Source organism: Balaenoptera acutorostrata, chromosome 11 (genome assembly GCF_949987535.1).
Source record: "Balaenoptera acutorostrata chromosome 11, mBalAcu1.1, whole genome shotgun sequence".
NCBI classification, from domain to species: Eukaryota; Metazoa; Chordata; class Mammalia; order Artiodactyla; family Balaenopteridae; genus Balaenoptera; species Balaenoptera acutorostrata.
Genome location: NC_080074.1, coordinates 80,179,643 through 80,188,835, shown reverse-complemented (window position 1 = coordinate 80,188,835; position 9,193 = coordinate 80,179,643). Strand labels below are relative to the sequence as shown.

The following is a 9,193-nucleotide window of genomic DNA, read 5'->3' as shown; positions in this document are numbered from 1 at the left end:
GAAAGCCCTCGCACAGAGACGAAGATCCAACACAGCCAAAAATAAATAAATAAATATTAAAAAAAAAAAAGACCTTTCCAGTGACATTGAGCCCACCCAGGATTTCCCCATCTCAATATTCTTTATCACATCTGTAAAATCTCTTGCCATTTAAGTAACATATTCACAGGTTCCAAGGATTGGAACATGAACATCTTGGAGGGTCATTATTTTGCATAACATGGTTTTGAATTAGATTCAGCCAATGGGGGCCACTGACAAGAGAAGAGAGAGCATGAGGAGAATAAGTTTGAAGTATTTATTCCACTTGTTCCCTCCCTGCTGGTCGTTGCATCCTTTTCTGAAGGCCAAGGCTCCTATCCCGGGTCCCTTTCCTCCAACTTGAGCTACTTTCTTTGCATTCTAACAATTGCTCTTTCCCCTGGGCCTTTCGGGCCCAATGGTGGCAACCGCTCCAGGTTCTTACTAGCCCTGAGAAGCTTTACCATCCTTTCTTGATTCCTCTTCATCCTGCACACACCATTACAAACAGTGCTTTTTTTGCTTCTCGATTACCCTGTCGTTTTGGAAGGAACTTGACTCAGAACAGCAGGGCAATGGTGAAACAACTATCTATGTTAAAATTATGGTGAAGATGATGATGTTGATTATCTACTTTTAGATAAAAAATTGTTCCCTCTTGGGGTACATAATCATTAGTCTAGGTTCTCTATATCTCCCTATAAAATACCTAGTTTGGCTTCCCTGTTTCAGCAACACATTTTATAGTCAACTCTAGTAACTGTTCAAAAATCATCTAGTTTTTAAATATTCCAACCATTCCACTGCCTTCTTTAAAAACTTGTAGCTTTGCGCAGTGGCAGTATCAGAGCCAATGAGGTTTATCCAAGGTGCGATTATTGCTAATTGAAAACTTTTCCCAATACCCTGCTGGGGCGACTTGAAAAATAGTCAGCATTGGCAATTTTTGACAGTTTCCACAGAATCTGAATTTTAAAACAAACAAACAAACAAAAACAAAAAACAACTTGTGATGCCACTTTCTCCATTAATGTGAAGTGATTTTCTACCACTTCTAAAACTACTTCTCATTATTCCCTGTATCCTTCCTACTGCCAGTTGGTTGAAAGCATTTATAAGGAGTAGATTTCCTTCCCAGTGCCTTTTCTGCCATAAGCAGGACTCTCTTCCCTCCTGTTTAACCACACTCAGAGTCTTCTTTTGCACTAAGACCCAAAGACTGAAAATTATCATTGTCCTATATGGAGCTTATTTTAACATGAGATTAATGAGTGAACTGAAGCTGCGGGTTTTGCAGAGAATTTCGGGGGTCAAAAATCTGTGAAGAAGGACATCTTTAACACAGCATCACCTTATGTTTCACCTTATGACCAAACTACCAATCCAGGTCCCAGACCTAAAATGAAATATTAAATTTTTAGTACCCACAAGAGAACAGCAAATTAAACTCAAAATGATATAAAAATTTTCACTTTTTGGTTTGGTGAATAATTGATGGGAGTATACATTCGTAATATCTATAAGGAACAAATTGGCAATAGCTCTTATTTATTAATTCTTTAAAAAAAATTTTGGCCACTCTGCACAGTATATGGGATCTTAGTTCCCCTACGAGGGATCTAACCCATGCCCCTTGCAGTGGAAGCACAGAGTCTTAACCACTGGACCACCAGGGAAGTCCTGGCAATAGCTCTTAAAATTGAAAATGCACACATCATTTGACCCAGAAATTCTGCTTCTATAAATATTCTCCCAATTGTGCAAGTTGACCTATTAATAAGGATCTTTATCACAGCAATATTTATAATAGCAAAAAGAATGAAAACAAAGTATTTTTCAATAGGAAACTGGATAAATAAATTATGATACCTATGCCTAATGGAATACTATGCAGCTCTTAAAAAGCCCATTATATGTATTCATTTGGATATATCTTACATACAATGTGGCTATAAATCAGAAAATTACAGGTGACATCCAAAATTCACATAATGGGATAACACAAAGGAACAGATTGTCAAATCAAACTCAACAAACCAGAGAATTACCTAGTATCAAGCGTCTCTACAGTTTCAAGGATATGAATAATCATGAGACACAGGTGAAGTAGGGTAGGATCTGGGACCATCAACACAGCTCTGGCCAAGATTAACAGATGAGGTTTCTAAACAATGTGTGCATCACATTAAAAAAAAGTCATCTTAATCATGAAGCATCCATTTTATACCCAGGTAGTTACATAACTTACATGATATTTTCCAGGAAGCCATTTCCTAAATTCATAGATTCCAGGTTTGGTTACCATAAGCAATCCTAGACAACTAGATATATTCTGCTAAAAGCATTCCATAGATAAGGACTCTTCAGCCAGCAATACCACTGGCTTCCTTGCCAGGAGGTCTATTTATTAGAATGATCATAAGAAAATTAGACCAGATCACCTCCCTTCTTTCTTTCCCAGAAGTGTCTCCTAGAAACAAAGGGGCATTAGCTGCAGACCTGCTGCACAATAACCTTTCTTTCCCATATATCATTTTAAATATGAATTAAAATTGGGTGGTTCTGAGAATATGAAAATAACGCTGGCTTATATTAGTTTAAAGGTCTTTAAAATTAACAAGACACTTATATGTCTTAAGATACAATTAAAGGCCCTTAGAATTAGAAGAAAATACATTGAACATATTTTTAAATATACATGGATAAAGTAATAATGCAATACAAATTTAAGGGACCTATAAACTACTCTGTATATCCAGAAAGACTTCTGTTCCTTCACCCTCCAAAGTGTACCAAACAACTTTTCTTTCAGTATATTTTTAGTTATGTTCTGAAATTTTACTTTTTCCCCCCAACACATCCTTGATAATAGGAGCATGTTTCAGTATTAAGTTGAACCATACAAAATTCCTGATACTTGATTGTGTTGGCCTACAAAAACAACAATCTCACATGGTTAAACCTAATACTGTGTGGACACTACCCTATTTTACTTTTTTTTTTTAAGCAATAAATTTTTTAAAAATTAATTAATTAATTTATTTTTGGCTGCTTTGGGTCTTTGTTGCTGCGCACAGGCTTTCTCTAGTTGCAGCGAGCAGGGGCTACTCTTCTGTGCAGTGCATGGGCTTCTCATTGTGGTGGCTTCTCTTGTTGCAGAGCATGGACTCTAGGTGTGCAGGCTTCAGAAGTTGTGGCACGCAGGCTCAGTAGTTGTGGCTCACGGGCTCCAGAGCACAGGCTCAGTAGTTATGGCTCATGGGCTTAGTTGCTCCATGGCATGTGGGATCTTCCTGGACCAGGGCTCCAACCCAAGTCCCTTGCATTGGCAGGTGGATTCTTAACCACTGCGCCACCAGGGAAGTCTCCTGTTTTACTTCTAAATGTAAGTCAGATAAAATATGTAAGGAGTCAAATAGATAAAAAATATTGTAATGATACAATAAGGCAAGATTTTGAAGAAGAAAAAAACCTTGGTTCGAGTTGGGAGACCTTAACTCTAGTTGCTCCCTCACTACCTACTAACTGTAAGTTATTTATCTCTCTTAATTTCAATTCCCTTTCCTCTCAAATGTGAGTTTAAATGTAGATGGTTAAACCACAATGAGATACCACTTCACACCCGCCAGGAAAGCTATTACATACAAAACAAAACAGAAAATAACAAGTACTGGCAAGGATGGGGAGAAATTGAAACACTGTGCATTGCTGGAAGGAATGTAAAATGATTGAGCCCTGTGGAAACAGTTCGGTGATTCCTCAAAACGTTAAGCATAGAATTACCGTATGATTCAGCAATCCCAGTCCTAAGTATACAACCAAGAGAACTGAAAACAGATACTTGTATACTAATGTTCAGGGAAGCATTATTCACATTAGCCAAAGGTGGAAACAACCCAAATATCCATCAGTAGATGAATGGATCAACAAAACATTGGATAATAATAGTCAACAAAACAAAATATGGTATGTATCCAATGGAATATTATTCAGCCTTAAAAAGGAATGAAATTGTGATCCATGCTACAACATGGATAAACCTGAACACATCAGGCTAAGTCAAACAAGCCAGACACAGAAGGCCAGATATTATCTGATTCCATTTATATAGGCACCTAGAATAGGCAAATTCAGAGACAGAAAGTAGAATAGAGATTACCAGGGGCTGGGGAGAGGGGAGAATGGGTAGCTATTGTTTAATGGGTAAAGAGTTCCAATATGGGATGATAAAAAAGTTCTAGAAAAGAATAGTGGTTGCACAACATTGTGAATGCAATTAATGCTACTGATTTTACACTTAAAAATGGTTAAAATGGTAAATTTTACATTATGTATATTTTATCACAATAAAAATGTAGACAATCATTACTAGTTCTATTATTTTAATTTATACATGTTTTCCTTCATTTTACACTAGAAACAGTAAAACAATTATTTTTAAATAATTAAAATTAAAAGATAATTTCAAATATTGCTTACTGTCATTCAATTAGAGAAGAAAACACCAAAAAAGAAAAACCCCACACACTTTAAAAAATGATTAATGAAGTGTATTCCATGACATGTGTTCAGTTTTTTCTTATTTTTTATTTTATACATATGGACATAATTATGTTATAAAAATTTTTAAATATATAGGTAATTAATTGTGAAAAATGGCATCTATCATGAGAAAAAAGAAAAGTTATGTGACAAAAAGAAGAAACAGCGAAAAGTAACTTTGGGGGAAGATTGTAAATTATCTTAAACAATTTAGAAAAGTCACAATTTCTTGACCTGTAACAGCATTAACAGGGAGCATTTAGAAGAAGGATGTGGTTAGAGGGTGTCTACTGATTTGTCAGATAAACATGTCAGATAACACCAAAACAGCCAATATTAAAAGATAGGTAGCAGCTGTCTTGTAATTCTTCATGCTGTTGTTTTATAGATGACTTGAAATAGTCCAAAAGGAATATAATTCCACATTTCAAAGTATTTTCAACAAGTGTTGAATGTTTTATGTAAAGTGAAAATGCAGAGTATTATGGGAATGCATGACTCAGTGGTAATAAACTTCATTGTGGCCATGAACTATCAAAAGAGGGAATTCTTTGTTCAACAAACCTCATTTGAGTGCTTACATAGCATAGAGTCTGGGGTCCGACAGACACTGGGGTCTTCTCTTGGTGTCTACACTTGAAGCTGCATGACTTTGGAAAAGTTACTTAATTTTTCAGTGCTTCAATTTCCTGTCCACAAAATGGGGGTTAATAATGGTCTTGTTAGGATGATTAAATAAGATAATGTATATAAGATTCTTAGTACTATGCCTGGCACATGGTGAGCCTTCAATAAATCACATGGTATTATAAGCAATGCACTGTGTAGCAGGCTGAAAATGACTTACGTGGCATGAGTTGCAGTTTGAGCTTGTGGTCTGCTCACTCTGGGATTCAGGCAATGTTGCAGGTCTGCTAGGCTAGTGGCCAGGTGTAAGAGGAAGAGAGGAAACTCCTGAAAACCTCTCTTTCCTCCTAGAGGAAGAAAGGGTTAAGAAGGAAAGGTTTACTTCAAGGAAAAGGGCCCAGAGTAAGAAAGGAGAATAACAATGCAGTACTCGGAATATTCTACTGGCCACAATCTCTGACTATAGTGCAATTAATTTAAAAATTAATAAAAAGATAACATGAAATTTATTTGGTAGTTTAAAATATACCATTAAATAACCCATGGAACCAAGCAGAAATCATAATAGAAATTAAGAAATCTTAAACTGAGTGATAACGAAAATGCCAAATATCAAAACTGGGATGCATCTAAAGCAACATGTAGGGGATTTTTCTTTTCTTTTTTTTTTTTCTGGTTTTAAATGTTCATATCAGGGCTTCCCTGGTGGCGCAGTGGTTGAGAGTCTGCCTGCCAATGCAGGGGACACGGGTTCGAGCCCTGGTCTGGGAAGATCCCACATGCCACGGAGCAACTGGGCCCATGAGCCACAACTACTGAACCCGCGCGTCTGGAGCTTGTGCTCCGCAACAGGAGAGGCCGCGACAGTGAGAGGCCCGCGCACTGCGATGAAGAGTGGCCCCCACTTGCCACAACTTGAGAAAGCCCACGCACAGAAACGAAGACCCAACACAGCCAAAAATAAATAAATAAATAATTTTTTTTAAAAAATTCAAAAAAAAAATGTTTATATCAGGAAATAAGAAAGGCTGGAAATTAATAAGCTTAAGGAGTTTTAAAAATTGAACAATTGAATAAATAAAAGTAGAAGAAAGTAAGATAAAGGCAGGAAATAACAAACCAGAGAGCAAAGGCAATAAAGAGGATCTACAGAGCCCAAAGTGGGTAATTTGAAAAGACTAATAAATTAGACAAACCTCTGGTGAGATGAAAAAAAAAAAGAGGAAAGCCACACATAATATTAGAATCAAAAAAGGAATGTAATCACAGATTTGGCAAATATTTAAACAATAATTAAAGAATAATTATACAAATAACTTTATGCAAGTAAATTTGAAATTTTAGATCAAAAATTCAAATTTTTAGAAAAAAGATAACTTATCAAAACTTATTCAAGAAGAAATAGAAGCTAAATAGTTCTATCATTAGTAAATTACTTCAAATATAAAATTTAAATATTCCCATGGAAAAAAATATAAGCCCCTTTAGATTTTACATGCATTGTATTAGATCTTTAAGGAACAGAACATTGCAACCGTATGACTCTTCCAAATAACAGAAAAAGAGATAAAGCTCCCAGTGGTGAAGCTGTCAACTGTACACTTAAAATCTTTCTCCCCTGGGCTTCCCTGGTGGCGCAGTGGTTGAGAGTCTGCCTGCCAATTCAGGGGACACGGATTCGATCCCTGGTCTGGGAGGATCCCACGTGCCGCGGAGCAACTAGGCCCGTGGGCCGCAACTACTGAGCCTGCGCGTCTGGAGCCTGTGCTCCGCAACAAGAGAGGCCGCGATAGTGAGAGGCCCGCGCACCGCGATGAGGAGTGGCCCCTGCTCGCCGCAACTAGAGAAAGCCCTCGCACAGAAATGAAGACCCAACACAGCCAAAAATAAATAAATAAATAAATAAATAAATAAATTTATTAAAAAAAAAAAATCTTTCTCCCCTTCTTCCTGGGGCAAGAAAGCTACAGTGGGCATGTAGCTGCCCAGCCAGAGACTGTGTTTCTCCCTCTGTTGCACTTACTTGTGGTTATGTGAATAAGTTCTCCCCAACTGAATGTGAGCAGACATAAGAACAATATCCTTCCCTTACTGCAGCCTGTGTACCCACTCCATGCTCTTCTTACCTTTTCCTGCTGGATGGAACACGGACATAGCTGCAGCTCTTGTTTCAACCATGCAAAGGGAACAAACTCCTAGGAGATGGCGTATCCTCAAATTGGAAGAAACCTAGGTTCCTGAATATCTACAAGGACTAGAGCCACCTGGCAAGATGGGATACCCATCCTTGATTTTACATATTAAATGGAAAACTTTATTAAAATGAAAAACATCTGTGCATAGTCACTTTTTTAAAAATGGAAAAGATATGCCATAAACTGATAGAAGATATTTGCTACACGTATAATCCATAAAAGATTAGTATTCAAAACGTATTTTAAGAATCTGACAAATCAGTCAGAAAAAGACATTTTAAAAAATGGGCATACGGACTTCCCTGGTGGTGCAGTGGTTGGGAGTCCACCTGCCAATGCAGGGGACACGGGTTCGAGCCTTGGTCCGGGAGGATCCCACATGCCGCGGAGCAACTAAGCCCGTGCGCCACAACTACTGAGCCTGCAAGGCACAACTACTGAGCCCGCGTGCCACAACTGCTGAGGCCCCGGGCGCCTGGAGCCCATGCTCCGCAGCAAGGGAAGCCACCACGGTGGGAGGCCCGTGCACCACAACGAGGAGTAGCCCCCACTCTCTGCAACTGGAGAGAGCCCGCGGGCAGCAATGAAGACCCAACGTAGCCAAAAAAATTAAAATGTAAAAAAAAAAAAAAAAAAGACCACCGGAGCTTTAAAAAAAAGGGGGGGGGGGCATAAGCTACAAATAGTCATTGATATTGATAAGGTTCAGGACATGCTACCCCCAAATATAGCACCTTGGCATTTTGAATATCTTAAGCTGAATGAGTTTGAGAAAACATCAGAAGCAGAAAGATCACTCTGGTCTCCTCCCTCCTTGCCCTTCCTCTCCTAAAACAGGTCATAAAATCCCCCTGTGAAAGGTGCCCTCCCTATACCCTGAGGAAAGAAGCATCTTTATCTCCAAAGAGGAAGGCACACTAAGAAGAATGTAAACAAACAGGCCTTGCTAATGTCTCCCCCAGTTTACTACACTTACCTCATACTCCTTAACCTGTCATATTCCTCCACAGCTATCCACTCTTCATTAAACCTACCATAAAAATACTGTTTCTCTGGGTCTTCATTTCCTCATGAAGGCTCCCCTGTCACATAAAACGTATATTAAATAAATTTGTACGCTTTTCTCCCGTTAATCTATTTTTGTCAGTTTTATTTTTAGACCCAGCCAGGGACCTTAAGAAGGTTGAGGAAAACTTTTTCCTCCCCTACACTATTCAACTTATATATCCTTGCTAGCAAGTATTCAACTAAATATATATTGAATATCTACAATGTTTTAGGCATTACTCATGGTGCTGGGGATACAAAGTTGCACTCGTGGAACTTAAATTCCTGTAGATATGCAACTCACAAAAGTGAAGAACACAAACAGCCAATAAATGTATGAAAAAAATCTCACTGATTATCAAAGCAGCAATCAGTTTTAAACCCATCATAGTTGCAAAAAATGTTAAGTTAGACAATACCAAATTTGGGGGAAAATTTGAAGCAAAAGATCTCTTATATACTACTGGGGGTGGGGTGCATGATGGGGATTGCAAATTGCTAAAGCAAAATTGAAGGACACAGTGATAATATTTAGTAAATTTGGAGATGTGCTTACCCTGTACCTGCATTTTCATCCCTAGGTATGTACTCTTCACCCAAAATAAAAAGCTGTGATGGAATGAGTACAGTGTGATACCACTATATAAAATAAAAACCACACAAATGATATGTATATTGTGAAATTATACAATATGTAATGGAATGAAAGAACGCAAAATTCAGGGTAGTACTTAATTCTGGGAGGGAAAGGTGAGGATGTA

The 9,193-nt window shown here is 37.9% G+C and overlaps 1 non-coding gene across 1 annotated transcript; it reads left to right on the top strand.

Moving 5' to 3' along the window:
• Positions 1 to 845: 845 nt before the first annotated feature.
• LOC114236911 (U4 spliceosomal RNA) lies at positions 846 to 986 on the top strand. Its single transcript, XR_003622757.1, has one exon. It is a non-coding gene; the product is annotated as a U4 spliceosomal RNA (small nuclear RNA).
• Positions 987 to 9,193: the final 8,207 nt, after the last annotated feature.